The sequence below is a fragment of the Ictidomys tridecemlineatus genome, chromosome 1 (genome assembly GCF_052094955.1).
Source record: "Ictidomys tridecemlineatus isolate mIctTri1 chromosome 1, mIctTri1.hap1, whole genome shotgun sequence".
NCBI classification, from domain to species: Eukaryota; Metazoa; Chordata; class Mammalia; order Rodentia; family Sciuridae; genus Ictidomys; species Ictidomys tridecemlineatus.
The window spans coordinates 74430081-74450980 of NC_135477.1; the positions used below are offsets into that span (position 1 = coordinate 74430081).

Here is a 20900-nt window from a genome sequence, read left to right on the forward strand (position 1 = left end):
ATAAAGTGAAGTCTGGGCTGGTTTTAACTTTCTATAAAACCTGCATATTTTAAATAACTCTGATATACTACTAAAGGGGTTGTAGGACATAGAGATATCTGTTGTATTTGTGACATAACCCACCACCTTGAAAAAGAATGTCAGCTAATGTTTTCCAAAAGGCCTACGAAAACACACACACACACTCACTCACTCACTCACACACACATATTCATATATTCTCTCTCTCTCTCTCTCTCTCTCTCTCAAAATCAGTTTCAATGGAATTTGGCCTACCCAGAGATTTGAAGTAGACTTCTGTTTGGAAAAGATCTCTCATACATCTTTAAAAAAATATAAGTTCACTGTTTAGATACACCTTAATACCATCCTCAATCATAAGCTTCTTGGGGCTAGTGAAATCTTCATTTTCCCAACTTCTACAAAGTTTCTGAGAACATCAAGTCTTGTCAAAAGGCATTATGCTGCAGGATAAATAAAACCTACCATTAAAAAATATAATTTAAGGTGAAGCTTTTTATTTTATAAATCTGTAATATTAAAGAAGGAAATTAAAAGGGGAAGGGAGGGGAGGGGAGGAGGGATAGTAGAGAATAGAACTGACAGCAGAATACATCAGACACTAGAAAGGCAATATGTCAATCAATGGAAGGGTAACTGATGTGATACAGCAATCTGTATACGGGGTAAAGTTGGGAGTTCATAACCCACTTGAATCAAACTGTGAAATATGATGTATTAAGAACTATGTAATGTTTTGAACGACCAACAATTAAAAAAAAGAAGGAAATTAATAGTTTTCCCTGCTTCTGAAATTTCAAGGGTAATTTTGCTTGCTGTTTTGTGTTTTGCAGTGCTAAGAACCCAGGATGTCATATATGCTAGTTAGGCATTCCACCACTTAGTAATATTCCTGTTCCCTTATTTGCTATTTTTTACGGGAGCTCCTGATGAATACCCAAGAAAGTCCCTTTCTGTAAATTTTCTGAAGAACAACCTATCTGGGGAACAATCCTTCTATAAAAAAGTTTTGACAGTTTGTTTACAGTTTTAAAACCAAGAAGGTTAAACAACTTGCCCAGTGTTCCAGAGCTTGTTCATGGCAAAATCCAAGAGTAAACCTAGGTCTGACTACTGGACTGCTTTAGTTCCAACTACGGAATGACAAGATGACTCTTAACCTGGAGTGTTCTACCAGAGAGCTACAGTCCTTTTTATTTTATTATTATTATGATTCATTTTGCAATAGGCTAAATTGACAAGGATAGCCTTGAACTTGCCATCCCATCCTCCTGCCTCAGCCTTTCAAATAGCTGGTATTGCAGATGTGCATCTGGCATGCTAAAACCACTCTTATTTCAATACTCCTGTTGCCTTTTAGATAATAAATTTTCTTTAATCAAAACAAAATTTCTGAAATCAAAGATAACTTGTATTAGAGTAAGAATGCAACGCTTCTAAATGTTCAGGTAAAGAGTCCATGACTAAGACAATATGCATCACAAATCTCTGAAATAATGAAATGATTCATATCTAAAGCTACATGTTATAATGACTTCCTTGAGCTACATGAATCAGAAAGGCTACTACCATACCATTGACCTGACCTCTAGAGAACTGGCATCTTCACATTAGACATTGTTTTATTCTTCTACACGAACTTAAAGCATCTCAACCATGTAGATGACTCAAATATGTCAAAACTCAATCCACTGGTAAAGCAAATCAACAACAAGCAGGTCCAACAACCTCATAATCATCACCAGTATATTTTGTGACTCGTTATTGAATAGTGAATTAATTTTTTTCACTAAGCATCAGTATCCTCAGAGTCATTTCCATAATATCAGGCATGGAGCAAATAGTTAAGATTCTATTCTTATGCTAATTTCCTTTCCAAGTGGCATTTCCCTCTGGATCTAAAGGGGTCTGAAGGATATAGTTCCCTATTTGCCAAGACACTTAAAGAGAGACCTTTTCAAATTCATTAAAAGAATTCTATTCATATATTTATGAACAGGATCAGTACTCTATCTTCCTTTAAAACATAATTTAGACTGAAATATGGAGTAAGCCCTAACGGTTATGGGATTTCTTCTTGGGTTGATGAAAACATTTTGTAATTGGTGATGATCAATACACAACTTTGTAAATACAATAAAAACCACTGAAATGTACACTCGAAATGGTGAATTTTACGGTATGTGAAATAAATCTCAATAATTCTGTTATTTTTTTAAAAACAGCATTCAGAAAACAATAGTTTGCATAGCCAGTGAGCTACTGCCTAAGGATTTTTTTATCAGTAACACTTACTGAAATCTAACATACTAGTAAATCAATGAAAGTATGATGTCAAGATTTCCAGTGCATACTTATTAAAAATAAAATTATCATTTTCTTATTTCTTCATTTCCACCTTACATCAAATAAGTTCATCTTGAATACATTAACATCCAAAACATATTAAGCATAGGTGGAAATGCACTATAACTTGAATAAACTGATATTATTTTGAGTTTCAGGTCATATGCTTTGCCAATAATATAAGTTAAAACTTAATTTCTAATAAGTATTTCTGAAATGTTATTAGAATAAAGCAATAAGTGTTTCTAAAATATTAGAAATTAAATGCTTCTAATAAAATATAAAATTCTTCTGTTCTAATTTTCTAGTTAAAAATCACCCAAAAAACTTTCCAGTAATATTATTTCCAATAATATTCGCAAAGGGATTAACACAATCATTTAGATTCCTAAACCAATACCTCTATGTGTACATTGAGTATCATTTATCTATAAATGCTTGGGACCAGAAGTGTTTCAGATTTGGGGGGGGATTTGGGATTTTCGGATTAGGACACTCAACTGTAACTGTATGTATACACATCCCAACCTACCTTACTTTATTAATCATATTAATAATATTCAGTTGGGTGAACACACCTGTAATCCCAGGTACTCAGAAAGCTGAGGAAGGAATCACAAGTTCAAGGCCATGTTTGGGATCTTAGCAAGACCCTGTCTCAAAACAAAATGAAAAATAAAAAAGACCAGGGAAATAGCTCAGTGATAGAGTACCTCTGGGTTCAATCCCCAATACTACAAAACAAACTATTTAGGCAAGATTTTATTTTAGGATAGCGAACAGCCTTGAAGGGATAGGAAAAAATAAAAGACACTGAAATGATTCAAACCCCTATTGTCCTAAGAGATAATGTATGGAATTAACTGATTATTTAGCCATCAGTTGACAGTTTGTATGAAACTTCCACAACTTTTTAAAGGCTTGATTTTAAATATTATCAATTATAAAGAGCTTTTCACAAACATCCAACTCTCTTTGAGCATTTATTATATCCCTGGCTAGGTGGTGGAGAAAGAGACATAAGACAAACCTGCCCTCAAGGAAGACCCACTTTGATTGCTCGATTTTGTCTGGCACTCACTAAAAATAAACATATTCACTTATAGTACCCAACTTCCTAGGTTTGACGTTAGTCACAATAGGGAATGTAGGGCAACCATTATAAATGTCTGGAAAACAATAAAATTAAAAAATAAAAGCTGTTGTACGTTTTGACCAAACTATAACTATGCTTACAAACCTAAAATTACACTTGAAATTCCACATACACTGCTAAAAATAAATAAAACCAGTAAAATGACCCAAAGTATAACTGTCCCTTCCTTAACATACATCCCTTAAAAAACTGTCTCATTTAAAGGTATATCTATTATATTTCATTCAAAGTATTCTCTTCCATTCGAGGATATTTCCCTTTACCTTCGGACCGCTCCATCTGTATATCGTACTGAACAGTTGCTGAATGAATGAATGAAATAAACAGATGTTCTAATTGCCACGGAGGTATTTGCTGGATACTCATCTCAAAACACAAAGGGCTGACAGACTAAAATTCTACCGGTAAGATCACTGAATTTCAGTGGTAAAAATAGTAACCAATGGACTTTGTCTGATACCATGTAGTCAACATGTTATTAAATTCACGATAAAGATCCGATAGGAACTTTGGGAAATGAAAATGCAAAGTATGTGTCACAATACTTTAAAATGGATTTGGTTCGGCCATCTCTGGATAGAAAATTCAAGCTCCAAGACAAAGAGATGATAGGGTGGGGTGAAAAAGTCAAAAGGTCAACACTAAGTGACCCTCAAGATAAATGCGCGAAGACCACTGAAGCTCAGGGCGAGCCTGATAACACATCTCTCGCCCCAGCCACCGGCCGGGTTCTGTTGCAGACCAGAGCTGGAGCCCACCCAAACCTTTTTTCGGCATTGCTGCCTGCATTCGCCCAGGACGTTAGCACAAAGAAACCACGGAGAAACAAAACATGATCCCGTGGGTGCCGGGCGGGAATGGGGGCCCGGAGACCCCGAGCTCTCCCGGTTCCCCGCCCCCCGAGGAAGCAGCCAGGGCGCGGCGGGCCGCGAAGGGGCCTCTGTCCCGACCTTCGCCGAAGTGTTTCAGAACTTGCCATCCACCCCCCCGCTCCATTTTCTCCTCCAGACGTGGAATCGGGACCTGCGCGAGGAGGGCGCGCGAGGACCGGCGGGCGGAGCTCTGGGCGGCAGGCCGGGCGGGCGGCCCGGGTCCCGCGGGCCCACGCCCCCTCTGCTGGCTCCCGCCTCCCGGGCAGCTATTGTTCCCGCGCCGCCCCCGCCCGCCGCGCACTCGCGCCCCCACTCCCGGGAGGGGGTCACGACTGAGAAGGCGGCGGCGGCACAATAACATAAACACCAGGGGGCCGCCGGGCACTCCGGCCCTGCGGAGCCCGCCGCACTTACCCCGCAGCGCCGCAAAACGCAATAGTAAAGACCCCAGAAAGGACGGACACTGTCCGGGCGTTCGCCGCGGCCGTTACCCAGCGCTGCTCGCGGCTCCGCTCTCCGGGCCGCGTCGTCCGGCCTTGGCCGCTCCGCTGAGTAACAGGGACGCGAGCCGTCACTGCGCACGCCCGCCCACGTCATCGCGCAGAGCCCCACCCCCGCGCCTCTGAGCGGCCCGGGGGGCGGGGCAGCCCCAGGGCCCGGATTGCGGGGGCGGGGCCCGTAGCTAGTAGGCGTGACTACACTAGCGGACCAGAAGGAGTTGGCGGAGTTCGCTTGGAGCCTGAGCTACTGGGAGAGCCTGCACGAGAGGCTGGTTAGGGGCGGGCCGGGAGCGGGAGGGGCGGGCCCGGAGCTGGCACGTGGCGGCGTGTGCCCCAGACAACGCATCTGGCTCCGGGCGGTCTACTAGTCACAGCCTAATCCTCCAGGGCGCCTGGCAGCAGGGTTTGAGGGTGAGGTGACTTAGGCCAAACCCGCCCGGTGAGCAGACACACCTGTCTGGGCACACACCTGAGACAGGAAGAGTTTGTTACCTTGAACGATAATATGTTCCATTATGAGGACACCTGTCCCGTGGTTCAGCCATCTACCAACAAATAAAATGTGCTGGACATCGTCCTAGAAAAAGCCACCTCCTGATTTTCCGTAATCCACCTCTTCCAAGATTCTTGGTATTACCTAATTTACCTCTGAGACCGTAGAATGCCAGCAAATGTTAAGTTCTAGAAGTGATAAGTTGGCAAACCCCTAAATATCCAACAATGGGTAGGAAGGCATTTAAATTACTATCATCCCGGCAATATAATACATTTTAGTACTTTAAACGCCATGTGTTCAAGGAGTTCTTACCAAGGGAAACTGTTCACGGTATATCATTAAGAGAAAGAACTGAGTATATATAGATTGCTCCCACTTATGAACTACACACACACACACACTCACACAGTATATACATAGAAAAGACTGGAAAGAAATATGCCAAATTATTTTAACAGTGATTCATCTTTGGAGAAGGGCTATTTGTTTCGCTCTTATACTTTGGGTATTTTCTTGTGGTTTCCCAAAGGAATAGTTATGTTCATAATAAGAGATAAGTTACTTTAACAATATATAAATATTACATGTTGGGCTGGTCTGTTTCTAGTGATCCTGAAATAGAACATGTGTAAGCATTCGCTCTCCATTTCTTCCCTTCCTCACAGCCCTTATTTCCTTCCTTCCTTCCTTTATTTCTTCAATAAATATCACATGCCCATTCTCTGCCAGGCAATATTTGAGTGTGGCAGTACAATAAACTTACAGATTTAATCACTTGTATTAAAATAACAGTAAAAATACAAAATTATCACTGTTATAATACAAATTGATAATAACACATAGGATTATGAAACTAATTGATATGATTAATAAATCTGGAAAATGTTTCCCTGAGGAAATGGCCCTTGAGTTGAGAACAGATTTGACCAGGCAGAGAATAATTCTGACATAGGTAACTTCACATTCAAGGGATCCTCTGATGAGAGAGAGTAGGGTAAGTTGGACAAATTGAGGCAAGACCAACTTTGCCAGAGGATGAAGGAAGAACGATCCATGAGATAAAATTGAGAAACAAAAGAAACTAACCTAGAACAGCCATGCTGGCCCATATTAAAAATCTTTTTACCCGAGTGCAATGGGAAGACATTGACATGTTCAGCAAAGTGGGTAGCATGATCAGAATGACATCCTGAAAAGATTTGTCATTGGAAGGAGGCCAGGTGGATTGATACAGACGGCAAAAAGTGGAGGCTTAGTCTCAGATGATGATCACAGAAATAGTAAAGGAGAGAATCTGAAAACCATTTAAAAGACCCTGTGAAGAACTTGCATATTCTGCAAGCAATGGGTTTAGGTAAGGCAGCAGAGAAGTGGGAGTCATGAAGGAAAATTCATAGGTTTCTGTCTTTGGCCAAGAATGGATGTCAGTGCTGGTTTATCAATATGGAAATCTTGGAAGAGGACCAGGCTGAGGTAGGAAAATCATAAGCGCAATTTCTTTGGTTGTTTAAAGATTTTTGAAATGCTCAAAAGAGATGCTAAATTGGTTGAAGGACAGAACTGGAGCTCAGTTAAATAGGAAATTAATAATGTACAGAGAATTAATCCAAGTCTGAGGGACAGGATAGTGAGCAAGAAGAAAAGATGATATGGAGGCAGCCTGAACTTCAACATCAAATGGCCACAAGGAGCAAGATGATCAAGTAACAGAGCTGCTGGGAGAAGTAGAAGAAAAACCAAGAAAGAGGGATTCAGGTTAAAGAGAGTGATCAGTACTATTAACTATAATTGGAGGATTGAAATCCTGAAGTATGAGAACCAGAAGTGGATTAGAGAGGACCAAAGAACAAGTGGGAGATGAGAAAGTAGAGGTGGTGGATATGGATAAGCCGGGCAGTGAAGAGAGACAGACAGGAGCATATTTTACATCTGCTGGGAATACTCTATTGAGAGGGAGAAGCTAAATAAAGAAGGAAGAGAAGAAATAAATATGTTTCCCAAGAGAGCAGAAAGTATGATTAGGCACACAGGTAGTATTGGCAAGTACTTCCTACTGCCAACAAGACACATTAAAGAGGAGATAGCAAAAGACAATATAACTCATAGGACAGTTACAAAGGGAAGAGAGTTGCTAGGAACAGAGTCCAGTTCTGTAATCCTGTTAATAACAGGGAGAGCTTCTGATTTGGCATCAGCTACCACTGTCAGTTTCTGATTATCTACATGTAGAAAGAACATGCTTTTCTTTCGTACACACCCAATTCATCTTCTGCTTTTCTCCACACATGTGTAATTTTAGAAAACTGTTAATTCACCCACACCACTGGTCAAGTCTACTTCTCCATCCACGGGCAGAAGACGTTCAGTCCTAAATGACTCCAAGATACTCTTTGAGGCTCTTTCAAGACAGAGCCTGTTGCAGGGCCTGGTGGAGCACACCTATAGTCCCAGTGACTTGGGAGGCGGAGACAGGAAGATTGCAAGTTGAAGGCCAGCCTCAGCAACTTAATGAGATCATGTCTCAAAATTTAAAAAATAAAAATAAAAAAGGGGAGAGCTGGGGATGTAGCTCAGTGGTAAAACTCCCCTGGGTTAAATCCCTAATACAAAAAAAAAAAAAAAAAAAGACCCTGGTGGCTTCTAAAAAGTTAGGACAGGCTCTGGTTGCCAGAACGGAAGAAAGATAGGTATTCAGATGGCAATTATTTTTTATCCAACTCTAAAAACTGTAGCTTATTTCCTCAGGGATAGAATAAAACCAAAAATGACCAGACCTCATCATTCACAACTCAAACAATGTGAAGTAAAGACACAAGTGGGAAATATTTTGAAATTACAAGTGCTATCTTTACTCATGTAAGGGAGACAAGCCAGTCAAGACTATAAGTACACATATGTATGCTCATGAAAAAAAATCCTCAGCATTTATTCCTTGCTATAGTTTGGATATGGCCTGTCCTTCCTGAAACACATTTTGAAATTCTGTTGCCCGTGTAGCAATGTTTGAAGGTGGGCTTTCAGGGGGTGATTGGATCATAGGATCGCCATCCTCACAGGAGGACTAATGTCTTTCTCAAGAGATTGGATTTGTTCTTGTTAGAGTGACATATTTGCATGAGAGTGGTGTTTCAGTCAGCTTTGTGTGGCTGTGACCAAAAGACCTGAAAAGAGGAAGAAAAATTTATTTTGGCTCATGGTTTCAGAAGTTCAGTCCATAGTCCGTGGACCTTAGGTGAGACAGAATGTAATAGTGGAAGGGTGTCGAGGAGGAAAGCAGTTCAGAACATGGCAACCAGGAAGCAGAGGAGTAGAAAAGGGGCCACAGGAAAGATGCACACCCACCAGCCTATGGTTACCACTCAGTCCAAATTTGGATGGACTTATGGCAATCACAGTACAATCATTTCACCTCTAAACATTTCTGCAACAATACAGGAACTTTTGGCAGACAATACCTCATATCCAAACCATAACAAGTGGGTTGTTATAAAATGAGCCTGATACCCCCCCGTTTCATACATAAGTACTTTTCTTTTATATGCTTCTACTTAAACTGCTGTTTTTTTCTTCATAGGTTTATGTAGAATGAGGCCATCATCAGATATGGTCACCTGATCTTAGACTGCCCAACCTCCAGAAACCATGAGTCAAAATAAACTTTTTCAGTGCATAGTAGCCAGATATTGAAGATACTCCCCTCTTGAGAAAAAGACAGAAATAAATTGAACTGGAGGGAAAGAATATATTGCTGAAGTCCTTTAACTCATTAATAAAATTCTTGCTATTGTTTTAAATAAGTTCATATCTCAGAAGAGGGGTTTCTGCCAGATCTCTCAGCTTGGACCCTATCTATAATTCTTAGCTAAGAGTTTCTTCTTCTATCTCAGTGGAATTTTGTTATTTGTAACTGTTGGCCCTGTGGTGAGAGAAGAGAGCACCCCATGACTGGCCTCCTTCTCTTGGGAACCTAATTCCACCTTCATTCCCACTCTTCCTTCAGTTCTCCACCGCATGCCCCTCAGATGTCAAACTGGAACTCATACTAGATTGACATGCATTCTACCAATAACCCTTTGGTAGGGGAACTCCCATAAATTTCCATTCTTTTCCAAAGTTCCACTTGTGTTGGCCAGCTTTTTGTCACAGTGACCAAAATATCTGATAAGAACAACTTAAAGAGTTATTTCAGATTAGGCAGAAGGGAGTGAAGGGAGGTGAGGGAGTATGGGGGTAGGAAGGATAGTAAAATGAATCAGACATTATTACCCCATGTACATATATAACTACATGACTGGTGTACAACCTGAAGAATGAACAACTGGAAGAATGAGAAGTTATATTTCATTTATGTATGATGTGTCAAAGTCACATATAACTAGTTAGAATTAAAAAAAAATAACCACTTAGAGGAGGTAAGGTTTATTTGAGCTCACGATTTCAGAGGTTCAGTCCATGGTGGGCCAGTTCCTTAGCTCTATGCTTGTGGCGAGGCAGATCATTGCAACAAAAGGGCACAGTGAAGGAAAACTACTACACTTAAAGACAGCCAAGAAACAGTGAGAAAGGAATGAACCAGGGGAACAAGATACAATCACAGAGGGCATGCCTCCAGCAAACTACTTCCTCCACCCATGCCCTACCTGCCTACAGTTACCATGCAGTAGGTAGGCCTTTCAAATTACTAATCCATTGATTAGGATATGGCTCTCATAATTTAATCATTTCAATTTCTGCACTACTGCAGGAGTTTTTGAGAGATACCGCATATCTAAACCATAGTACCAGTTGAATTTGTAAAGACTCTTCATGGTTTCACTGGATAATAAGGAGATTATTAGCACACCAGAGTTGTCATTGTCTGTGAATGGCAATTCAGAAAGCAAGTGTGATATATGTCCTTGCTGCTTCCTTGCCCGGGGCTTCTAGTAGAATAAGGTTTGTCTCATCTCTCTGACTCAGAGATGAGCCTCCTCTGATGCTAATGAGAATATACTCTTACTTCTAGAAAACAGATATTAAAAGACATTTTGTTTTATAAGACAGTAGGATAACTACAGTTGACAAAAATTAATTGTACACTTCAGAATATCAAGTAGAATGAATTTTGCCTGTCCCTGGCCCAAAGAAATGATAAATGTTTGAGATGATGTTTTATACCAAGTACCTGATCTGATTACTACGTTATATATATGTATTGAAACACCACACTTAACCTCAAAGTATGAATATTTAACAGTTCCTTAATTCTATTCCAAAGCGGATTCCCAGAAAAGGGCAACTTCACTTATGAGGAGATGTTTCAAGGCTCATCTTGCTAAAATCTTGCTGCAGGATTTATTCTTAGCTGCAGGTTGGCATGGCTAGTCAGCTTCTCTGTTCTAGGTTTGTTGTGGGACTCAAAAGTGGCTGGAAGAGAGGAGGGATTCAGGACTTGGGAAATGGTATAAGGAAGTACAATAATCCTTCAGGGTGCGACCCTCTTAAGGAACAACTACAGAGGAACCTAAGTCAGCATTCTTTCCTAAACCCAAGGTAACTGACACTATAACTGATATTTGAGGGATGAGCAATCCATGGTAAATAAGGGATAAATTCATTTCTGGGGGTGCTAAGTCATGAAGAATGGATAAGATCTCAAGCCTAATCCTCCTTCTATCCTCTGAAATATTCTATTTCCTTGGAATACCCAAAGCTGACAGCATGGTTGTCATCAGCAGGGACAATAGGAATGACACAAATAATCTCTTCTCAAAGGCAGAACATGGCATGTGACTTTGTTTATCATGAAGCAACTGGTAGCAAGGACTACCAAGCAAGAGTGGAGATGGGGACCATCCAGTCTGAAGGCCCTCAAGAGAAGATGGAACTACACAAACTGACATCAGATTCAAGTATTTGGCTCACTCTGACCAGTGTAGAGCATCAGGAAGCAGAATTTCTCCCAACATTTTAGAGATCTGCAGCTGAAAGGGAGACTGGACAGGGCTAAAAGGCAAGCCAAAGTGAAAATCAAATTTTGAGAGCTGGTCTCTGTGGCATAGATTTTAACCTAAAGAGGGAAAAAAATGTAAGTGAGATAAACTCCCCTGAGGAAATTAGCCGAGGCACTAGATTTTCCCCCACCTCAGACACTCCTACAGCTTACAGATCTGAGGCATGACATTTAAGAGTAAACTGTGAATTCAAGGATTCTAGTGCACTCTGCTGAGATTGAAAGCTGTGGATTCACAGTGACAGAATTGTGGATATGTCTCTGGAATCCCTGTCAATCCAGGTAGAGAAATAGAGACAAGACTTGTGAGGATGCTTCTGGGAGCTCAGGTTTTTCTGGGCATGTTGAATGGAAAGATGGAGATCCAGGCAGTTTAAAGAGCTCCTGAGGTGATCAGAGTATGGATGCTGGGGCCCAGGCTGGACTGGAAGGGCAATGAGGATGATAGAAGACAAAGAGATTGGGCAAAATTCACACAGAAAGCAATTGTTTCTGGTCTTTTAAGGCTGTGAATGATTACAAATGCAGGGAAGAACATGCAAGAGGGAGAGGGCAGAGAGGAAATGAATAGGACATCATAGTTTAAGTTTCTGATGGGGAGCCCCTGTAGGTATATTCTCCAGTGGGTACAGTTGGTCTGTAGGTGAAGTGAAGATCACTCGTAGTAAGCAGGCAAGGAACTGTGAGCCTTTTTGTGTGGGAAGGGTAGTTGACTAGCTGTTGCAGGTTTCCAGGAGATGCCTGGTTTGCTCCTGCTGCCCCAGTGTGATTATTAATAATGTGTCACTTTGAAAACCATCCACGTTTGAATGACTAATTATATGGCCATTTTTCGGATATAGCATCCCATTAGACCAGGCCTGGCTCCATGGTATAGGACCTGTATAGTCACGCAAGGCTGAGCTCTATAAAAGAGGGGTCATTACTTGGTTCACTTCTTTGCAGCTGCCACCTTAAAATTTGTATAACTTTATCTTTGGACTTGTGTTCTATAAATAAAATTCTGTGGAACACTGGAGCACATGCCTAAGCAGAGAAAATAGGTTGGGCAGCAGAATACACATCACAGGAATAGACCCACATGCATGCCCAGCAGCGGCCTGACTACCATGGCAGACATGTACACCTGGGGAGTAGTCTGTGACACTGTAGGAAATTGATGAGATAATCAGGGCTAGAATATGAACTGCATTGGTGTTGATTCTGGTGGCAGCAGCAGTGAAAACAACAGTGATGGAGCTAGCAGCCATGACTCAGAGAAAGGAGATGTGATGGAACCTAATGGAAGGTGTCTTTGAGGCTACAGAACCCACGCCAGTGCACAAATATTAAGTCTTTGGCTGAATTCAGGAAAAAAGCTACCCATGCTCAGACAGTATATCAGTCAGCTTTCTGTCACTATACCAAATACCTGAGATTTCAACTTATAGAAAGTAAAGTTTTATTTTGGCTCACAGTTTTGGAGGCTCCAGTTCATGATCGATTGGCCCTGTTGCTTTTTGGCCTGTGCTGAGGCAGTACATCATAGCACAAGCATGTGGCAGAGCAAATCTGCTTACCTAATAGCCAGGAAGAAAAAGAGAGCAAGAAGAGGACTAGAGTCTCATAATCCCCTTCAGGATACACTCTAGTGACCTAAAGATCTCCTGCTAGGCCCCACCTCCTAATCCCTACACTGTCAACCTGGGACCAAGTCTTTAACATGAGGACTTTTCAGGGACATTCAAGATCCAAACTATTAGGCAGAGATCTTTGTTAGTGACAAAATTGTACTTTTACTACAAAACAAATATGCAACCTAGACATTGCAATAAAGTGTATCAAGGAGTTACTAGAATTTAGTGTAAAGTACATGGTTTTGTACATATTGCAAAGTAAATTTCCACAGACTTAAAATAAAGATTAAGATGAACTATTGTCACATTCAATGAAAAAGAACACTATTTTCATACAAAACTTCAGGTAAACCAATTATTAATGAGGAAGGATTTTCAAAACTGATATCCTAGTGATTGAAGTGATGTAGTGGTAATACTTATATAAGTGTTTATACACAAACCATGAAGCCATTTTATGTCTCATTCAACTTCCACAAGTTATAGGAATTCTCAGAAGAAACATTAAAATGCCATTGTATAAATTTGCATTGGAAATTATATACCTTTAATGCAACCATGTTATATGAATAGTTAAATCTTTTTAGAAAAATTATTTACCAAGTCCTGTATATACTAAGTCCTATATAAAACCAGTCCTATATATACTAAGATTTACATTTTTGAATTAATTTATCAGAAATTGAGCCAAATGTTGTCATATTTTATAAAATACTCAAGTCTCAACAAGTTATTTCAGCAGAAAGATCCTTCTCAAAATTTAAAATTATCAAAATTATTTGCCAAGAGCAACTGACATTACTTTCAATTGTATCAATTGAAAATTAATGTTTTAAAAAATTACTACCATAAGTCAGGTGTGGTGGCCCATGCCTGTAATCCCAGAGGCTCAGGAGGCTGACACAAGGGGATCACAGGTTCAAAGCCACCCTCGGCAACTCAGTGAGGCCTTATGCAACTTAGTGAGATTCTATCTCAAAATAAAAAACAAGGGCTGGGGTTGTGGCTCAGTGACAGAGCACTTGCCTAGTATGTGGGAGGCATGGGATTCGATTCTCAGTACCACATATAAATACATACATAAATAAAATATAGGTCTATTGACAATTAAAAAGAAAAATCTTAAAAAATAAATAACCAAAAAAGGCTGGGGACATGGTTCAGTTAAACACCCCTAGATTTAAATCTCCAGTATCCAAAAATAAAAAAAAATTACTAACACTATAAATATTGATGACAAGACAAATTAATTCAAAGAAAAGTAAGCCATAAAAATATTATGCTCAACCAAGTACACCACATTAATAAAATATTATTGTTTATTGTAGTATATAAAGTTATGAAACCAAAAATAGAATACTTTTGCAATTTGTAGACTTCTGTTGCATCTTGGTAAATAATAAGATACTTTAAAGGAAAAAAACTTTACATTTTAGTATCTTTTTTTGTTTTGTTTTGGAGTACTAGGGATTAAACCCAGGAATGCTCTGAGTTATATCCTCAGCCCCTACTTATTTATTCATTTAGATGGAGTCTCACTAAGCTGCCCTGGCTTAGTGAATTTGTCATCCTCCTGCCTCAGTCTCCTGAATCATTGGCATTACAAGCATCTGCCAGCATGCCGGGCTGCTACATTTTAATAGCTTTCTTAAAAAATATATTTTTAGTTGCCAATGGACCTTTATTTTATTTTATTAATATATGATGCTAAGAACCAAACCCAGTGCCTCCCACATGCTAGGCAAGCACTCTACTACTGAACTACAACCCCAACCCCATTTTAGTATCTTTAATGCCAGTCTTTTTTTTGCTTTTTGAACAAGCCCCCCGCCAAAAAATATGCTTCCTATTTTCATTTTGTGCTGGGTCCCATAGGTTATATAGCTGCCATTGCCTGGGGCATTGAATTCATCAGAATGATTGTGTGGTATGGGATGGAAGCACTGAATAGGTGCCTGGCCTACAGAAACATGGCAGGGATGCTAGGTCAAGGCACATGGCCCCTCACAACAGAAGGGCTTAGGCCCTGGGGATTGAGAGCCTCAACTGTCCAGGGGGACTGAAAGGGTAGCTGTGAAGGGCAGTTAAGGTAAGGAGGGTTGAAGAACTGTCTCTGTGGAGTCTTGGAGGAGCCACTGTTGTTGATTTGTTGGTAAAATTAGTGGAATTAATTCGATGTGCTTAGCTTTAAAAAAAGAATTATCTGAAGGAGAGGAGGTGGGCTCAAATTATCAGGAAGCTTAACTTTTAATTTTATTAGAACATTTTACAGGATATTTGCATAACATATTTGTATTAGTCAATATCCACATAGGAAAGAAAAAGCCTCCCTCAAATGAAGTCATTCAGGATCACTTAATAAAGACCAATTTCCAAAGAGTAAGTAGGGTTAAAGGAAACTGATATATGGTAATATAGAATCCTAGGGTAGTAAACCTGGAGCTTTTACCTGCCTAGGTATGAAGGGGAAAGGGAGACAGTGGTTTTCAGCTTCTTAGTGACAGTAGGATGAAGCCAACAAGAGCAAGTGTCTGTGGTCTGTGGTGGGACACAGATGCCAGACAGGAGAGTGTAGGGGGAATACATACCCTGACTGCCCATTCTGTCTCCTGCCCTTGCCCATCACCTGCCACTGGTGGAGCAAGTGAGGCCCCAGAACACAGACAGGGAGGGAATGGGGAGTGGATCTGTAGTACCAGGAATTTGCATGTGAGGTGTATATGTATATATAGGTTTGGAAATCATTAAATATTACATATAGTGTGGTGCATGTGTACATATAGTATTTATTTATGGTACATACATTCACATGTTTACTATGTATACAGCTGTACATAATATGTACATACATAGAGTCTATATATGTATGCTTACATATACATTTGTGTGTGTGTGTGTGTGTGTGTGTGTGTGTGTGTGTGTGTGTGTGTAAAAGGGGAAAAAAACATAGCCAAACTACAATTTGGGAGGTAAAGTAACAATAAAAATCATCATCTGCTACTGATATCCTTATATCCCTGGTTCTTTCAAAATTCTCTAAATATAAGCCTAGGTAGAGGAAAGAGTACTTTCTGGTTTGCCTGGATTCTTTCTTATGGATAGGAAGGAATAACCAAAGGCCTTAATTCATATAAGAGAAGGTTGTTGGTTCTGTGCATACATGGTGTTTGTATGTGTGTACAAGTGTGTAAATATGTGTATACCTATGTGTCTGTGCATGTATATGTGTAGGGTGGTGGTACAGGACATAGATCCAAGTCAGGCACTCTGGTTTCAGGGTGGATATCAATATGTGCTTTCCTTCTTGCTCCATGTAAATGTGTCCATATTTGATCATGACTCTCAGTAGCCTGGAGCCAGTTTTTAAAGACCCCGAGTTAGGCTGCCTGTCACTTTAGAGGTGATGGAGTGGATTATGGGTGAAGCACAGATGGCACTATAGAACGTGCTGAGAGAGCTTAGAGTGTAGTTGAAGTAGGCTTTCCCATAGTCCTGGGAATTTAGAGTCTTTGGTTGCATTCCTTAGGAACTCTACTCAGTCCCAGCCATAAGTCCTACTCAACCTGATTCTAACCCACAGCATCTGAAGTGCCAGGAATCTCATCTTTTCCCATGTTCTGTAGACTCATCTTCCTATCTCCTCCTTCTTACCTCCACTCTACAAAAGTACATAACCTATAGGACCTAGAAATAAATAAAATGGGATGTTGTGTTGGGGGTGGAGGCATCCTTATTGAAAATCAAGAAAAAGAATGTCATTACAGATAGTAAAATGTAGCAGCCTGGTGTGGTGGCACATGCTTGTAATCCCAGTGACTCAGGATGCTGAGGCAGGAGGATGGCAAATTCACTAATCCTGGGCAGCTCAGTGAGACCCCCCCTCTCAAAAGTAAATAAATAAATAATGGGATGGGGATGTAGTTCAGTGATAGAGTACCCTGGGGCTCAATCCCCAGTACCCCATAAAACAAAACAAAAAGATACTAAAATGTAAAGTTTTTTTCCTTTAAAGTATTTTATTATTTACTGCATGTAGTAACAGAAATCTACAAATTGCAAAAGTATTCTATTTTTGGCTTCATAACTTTATACACTACAATAAACAACAATATTTCATTAATGTGGATCTGGTTGAACATAATATTTTTTCTTTGAGAGAGAGAGAGAGAGAGAGAGAGAGAGAGAGAGAGAGAGAGAATTTTTAAAAAATATTTATTTTGTAGTTCTCGGCAGACACAACATCTTTGTTGGTATGTGGTGCTGAAGATCGAACCCGGGCCGCATGCATGCCAGGCGAGCGCACTACCGCTTGAGCCACATCCCCAGCCCTGAACACAATATTTTACTGGCTTACTTTTCTTCAAATTCATTTGTCATGTCATCAATATTTGTAGTGGTAGTAATTTTTGGAGAGGAACTGGGAACTTAACCCAGGGGCACTTTAGCCACTGAGGCACATCTCCAGCCTTTTTAATTTTTTGTTTTGAGTCAACGTTTCACTAAGTTGCATAGGGCCTCACTGAGTTGTTGAGCCTGGCTTTGAACTTGTGGTCCTCATGGATTAGCCTCCTGAGCTGCTGGAATTATAGATGTGTATCATCAAAGCCCAGCCCCCAGTGCTTTTAATGTCATAGCTAGAGATAGAGGACTTATGTGCCAAGTATTTATCCTCAGGTTAGATAGCTTCTCTTTTCTCCCTGGCTTCTTACAGGGTCAAATGATGGACACAGAGTAAAAAAGGCATTCCACTGAAGCAGAATCAGAGACAATTTGGGTGAATGGCCAGCCTGTCACTTCCATTTTTCTTCTAGTAGGCTGAGCTATAGTCTTCAACAGTCAGCTCTTCCATACCTGTTTCTTGTGTCTAGGAAATATTACTTTCCAATCTTCCTGATTGGGGGTCATTAGAATTATAGGAGCACAGATCAGAAAGAGATCATTACAATAGCATTTTTAGTTCTCCAGCAGTATACAGTGTATAAGGAATAAGGATTTTGTCCCTGTGTTGGAGATGTTGGAACCAGTGTTGGGGATCTGATTGTTCCAGAACCATTTATAGTATGCCCTTGGATTCTGATATTGTGACTGAAGAAGGGGATCTGGCAAAAGGCCAAACTTTCCCTTAGAGCTGAATTGAATTAATGAGCTTCATAACCACATTACACAACTCCCCTAGGGACACTGTTCACATTAACAACTCCAGTGTACATGCTCAATTATTATATTATTAAAATTTCTAGACATCTTTCTTGCATCTCTTTCAAATTTGAAAAGTAATTTTTGTAGTTCACTATACCCTATAGTAATAATAATTGCTCTGTATCCATGGAAGAATGGTTCCAAAACCTAACATAGATATCAAAATCCACAGATTCTCAAATTCCTTATGTAAAATGGTATAGTATTTGCATATAACATACACACTTCCTCCTGTATAATTTAAATATTCTCTAGATTACTTATAATACCAAGTAAATATATGTACATTGTTGATATACTGTATTGTTAAGGGAATAATGACAAGAAAAAAGCAATGTTCAGTACAAATGCAATTTAAAAAATTTTTTTATTGGTGCATATATGTAAAAGTGGGGTTCATTGTGACATGTTTGTATATGCACATAGCACAATTTAATCAACTTCATTCCATAGTAACTCCCCTTCCCTTCCCCTTCTCCTTTATTCCTCATCCCTTTACACTACTGCTCTCCCTTCCTATTTTCATGAGATCACTTTTTTCTGTTTGTTTTTCTCCCTAGTTTCCATTTACCACTTTTAACTTTCTGAATTCGACTCATTTTGTTTAACATGGTGCTTCACAGTTGTATGAATCTTCCTGAAAATGACATAAATTTGTTGGTTTACAAGACTGAATAAAACTCCATTGTGTATATATACCACATTTCTTTATCCATTCATCTGTTGACAGACACCTAGGCTATTTTCATAATTTGGTTATTGTGAATTGTGCTACTATACAGATGGGTGGGCATGGTATCACTATAGTATGGTGACTACTTCTTTTGAATAAATACTGAGGTGTTGTATAATTGGGTCATATGGTAGTTCTATTTCTAATCTTTTTTTTTAAACTTTATTTATTTATTTATTTATTTATTTATTTATTTATTTATTTATTTATTTTTATGTGGTTCTGAGGATTGAACCCAGGGCCTCATGTGTGTGAGGCAAGAGCTCTACCACTGAGCTACAATCCCAGCCTTATTTCTAATATTTTAAGGAACCTCCATATTGATTTCCAGAGTGATTGTACTAATTGACAATCCCACCAATGGTATTAAGGTTCTTACCCCTGCCCCCTGCATCCTTGCCAGCTTTTATTATTATTTGTACTCTTGATGATTGCATTCCAACTGGAGTGAGATGAAATCTCTTTTTAGTTTTGATTTGCATTTCATGATTGCTAAAGCTGTTGAACATTTGTTCATATTTTTATTGGTCATTTGTACTTCTTCTGAGAAATGTCTGTTTAGTTCCCTTGCCCATCTATTGATTGGATTATCTGTTTTTTGTTGTTGTGTTTTTTGAGATGATCAAATTTTCTGAGTAGTAATCCTTTGTGGAAAGAGTAGCTGACAAAGATTTTCTCCCATTCTATAGGCTTTCTCTTTCTGCTATTCATTGTTTCCTTTGTCATGTAGAAGCTTTTTAATTTGTTGCCATCCCATTTATTGATTCTTGGTTTTATTTCTTGACCTTTATTTGAGTTTTATTAAGGATGTCAATGCTTGCACCTATATGTTGGAATGTTGGCCCTATATTTTCTTCCAGCAATTGCAAAGTTTCTGGTCAAATTCTTAGGTCTTTGATCTATTTGAGTTGCTTTTAATTCAAATAAGAGATAGGGATCTAGTTTCATTCTTCTATACATGGCTATTGAATTTGCCTAAGTACTGCTTGTTAAAAAGACTGTCTTTTCTCCAGTGTAAGTTTTTGGTGCCTTTGTCAAGGATAAGATAACTGTAGCTGTGTGGGTTTGTCTCTGTCTTCTATTCTATTCCATTGGCTTACATATTTGTTTTTATGATAGTACCATGATGTTTTTGTTATTATGTCTCTATAATGTAATTTGAAATCAGATATTATGATTCCTCTAATGCTAGATGCAGTTATTTTTTTTCCCAAATATTTTCAATTTGCAGTTGCTTGAATCCATTGGTATGGAACCCATGGACACAGGACCAACTGTATTTTTGAAGTTGTTTTTCATTTACTTGAAGCAAACACAAAAATTTCATTATAAACAATATCCAAAATCTTTATGATTTTACTCTTCTTAAATATTTGATCTTCTTTATTCTTATCAAATGTCTGAACTTACTTATTATTATTCTTAGAAAATTTTATTTTTTAAAAAAATATTTTTTTAGTTGTAGATGGGCACAATATATTTATTTTATTTATTTATTTTAATGTGGTTCTGAGGATTGAACCCAGTGCCTCACGTGTGCAAGGCAAACATTCAATCACTGAGCCACAACCCCAGCCCCAGAAAATTTTATTTTTGATGGGCTCAGAAGTAGCACTTCTCAGAGCAGACTCTGTCCTCTTTGTGATCTGCTCCTGATATTCTTCTTTGATATTCTTCTTTCTCTTAGCCAGAAGTTTAGCATATTTTGCAGTGTCTTCCTTATTTTTTCATACCATGTTGCTTTCCTCAGAACAACATGCTGATGTTTGAGTTGTCATGTACATAGAGGAACAAAATATGAAATTGTGGGTGCTTTGATCTGGGTTTCTTACTTTATTTATTCCAGAAGCTTTTTTCACAATATGCTGGCAGATATCATCTTTATAGGGATTGAAAAGTCTGTGTTTTACTAGCCTCAGGTATTGTGTCCCATCAGTGTCAGTACAAGAATATCTATTCCTCTCATTTC

At 39.2% G+C, this 20900-nt stretch overlaps 1 protein-coding gene across 9 annotated transcripts in view; it reads right to left on the reverse strand.

Moving 5' to 3' along the window:
- Mapk8 (mitogen-activated protein kinase 8) overlaps positions 1–12856 on the reverse strand; it is a 127452-nt gene extending 114596 nt beyond the window's left edge. For 4 of the 9 annotated variants that reach the window (XM_078042629.1, XM_078042622.1, XM_078042623.1 and 1 more), the window contains exon 1: positions 4810–4990. The gene's annotated coding sequence lies outside the window, so the exon portion shown is untranslated. Of the gene's footprint in view, positions 1–4809; positions 4992–12838 lie in introns of those variants that run through there. The other 5 variants (XM_005339075.5, XM_040273748.2, XM_040273745.2 and 2 more) reach the window with 3 other exon arrangements.
- Between the last annotated feature and the right edge of the window lie 8044 nt (positions 12857–20900).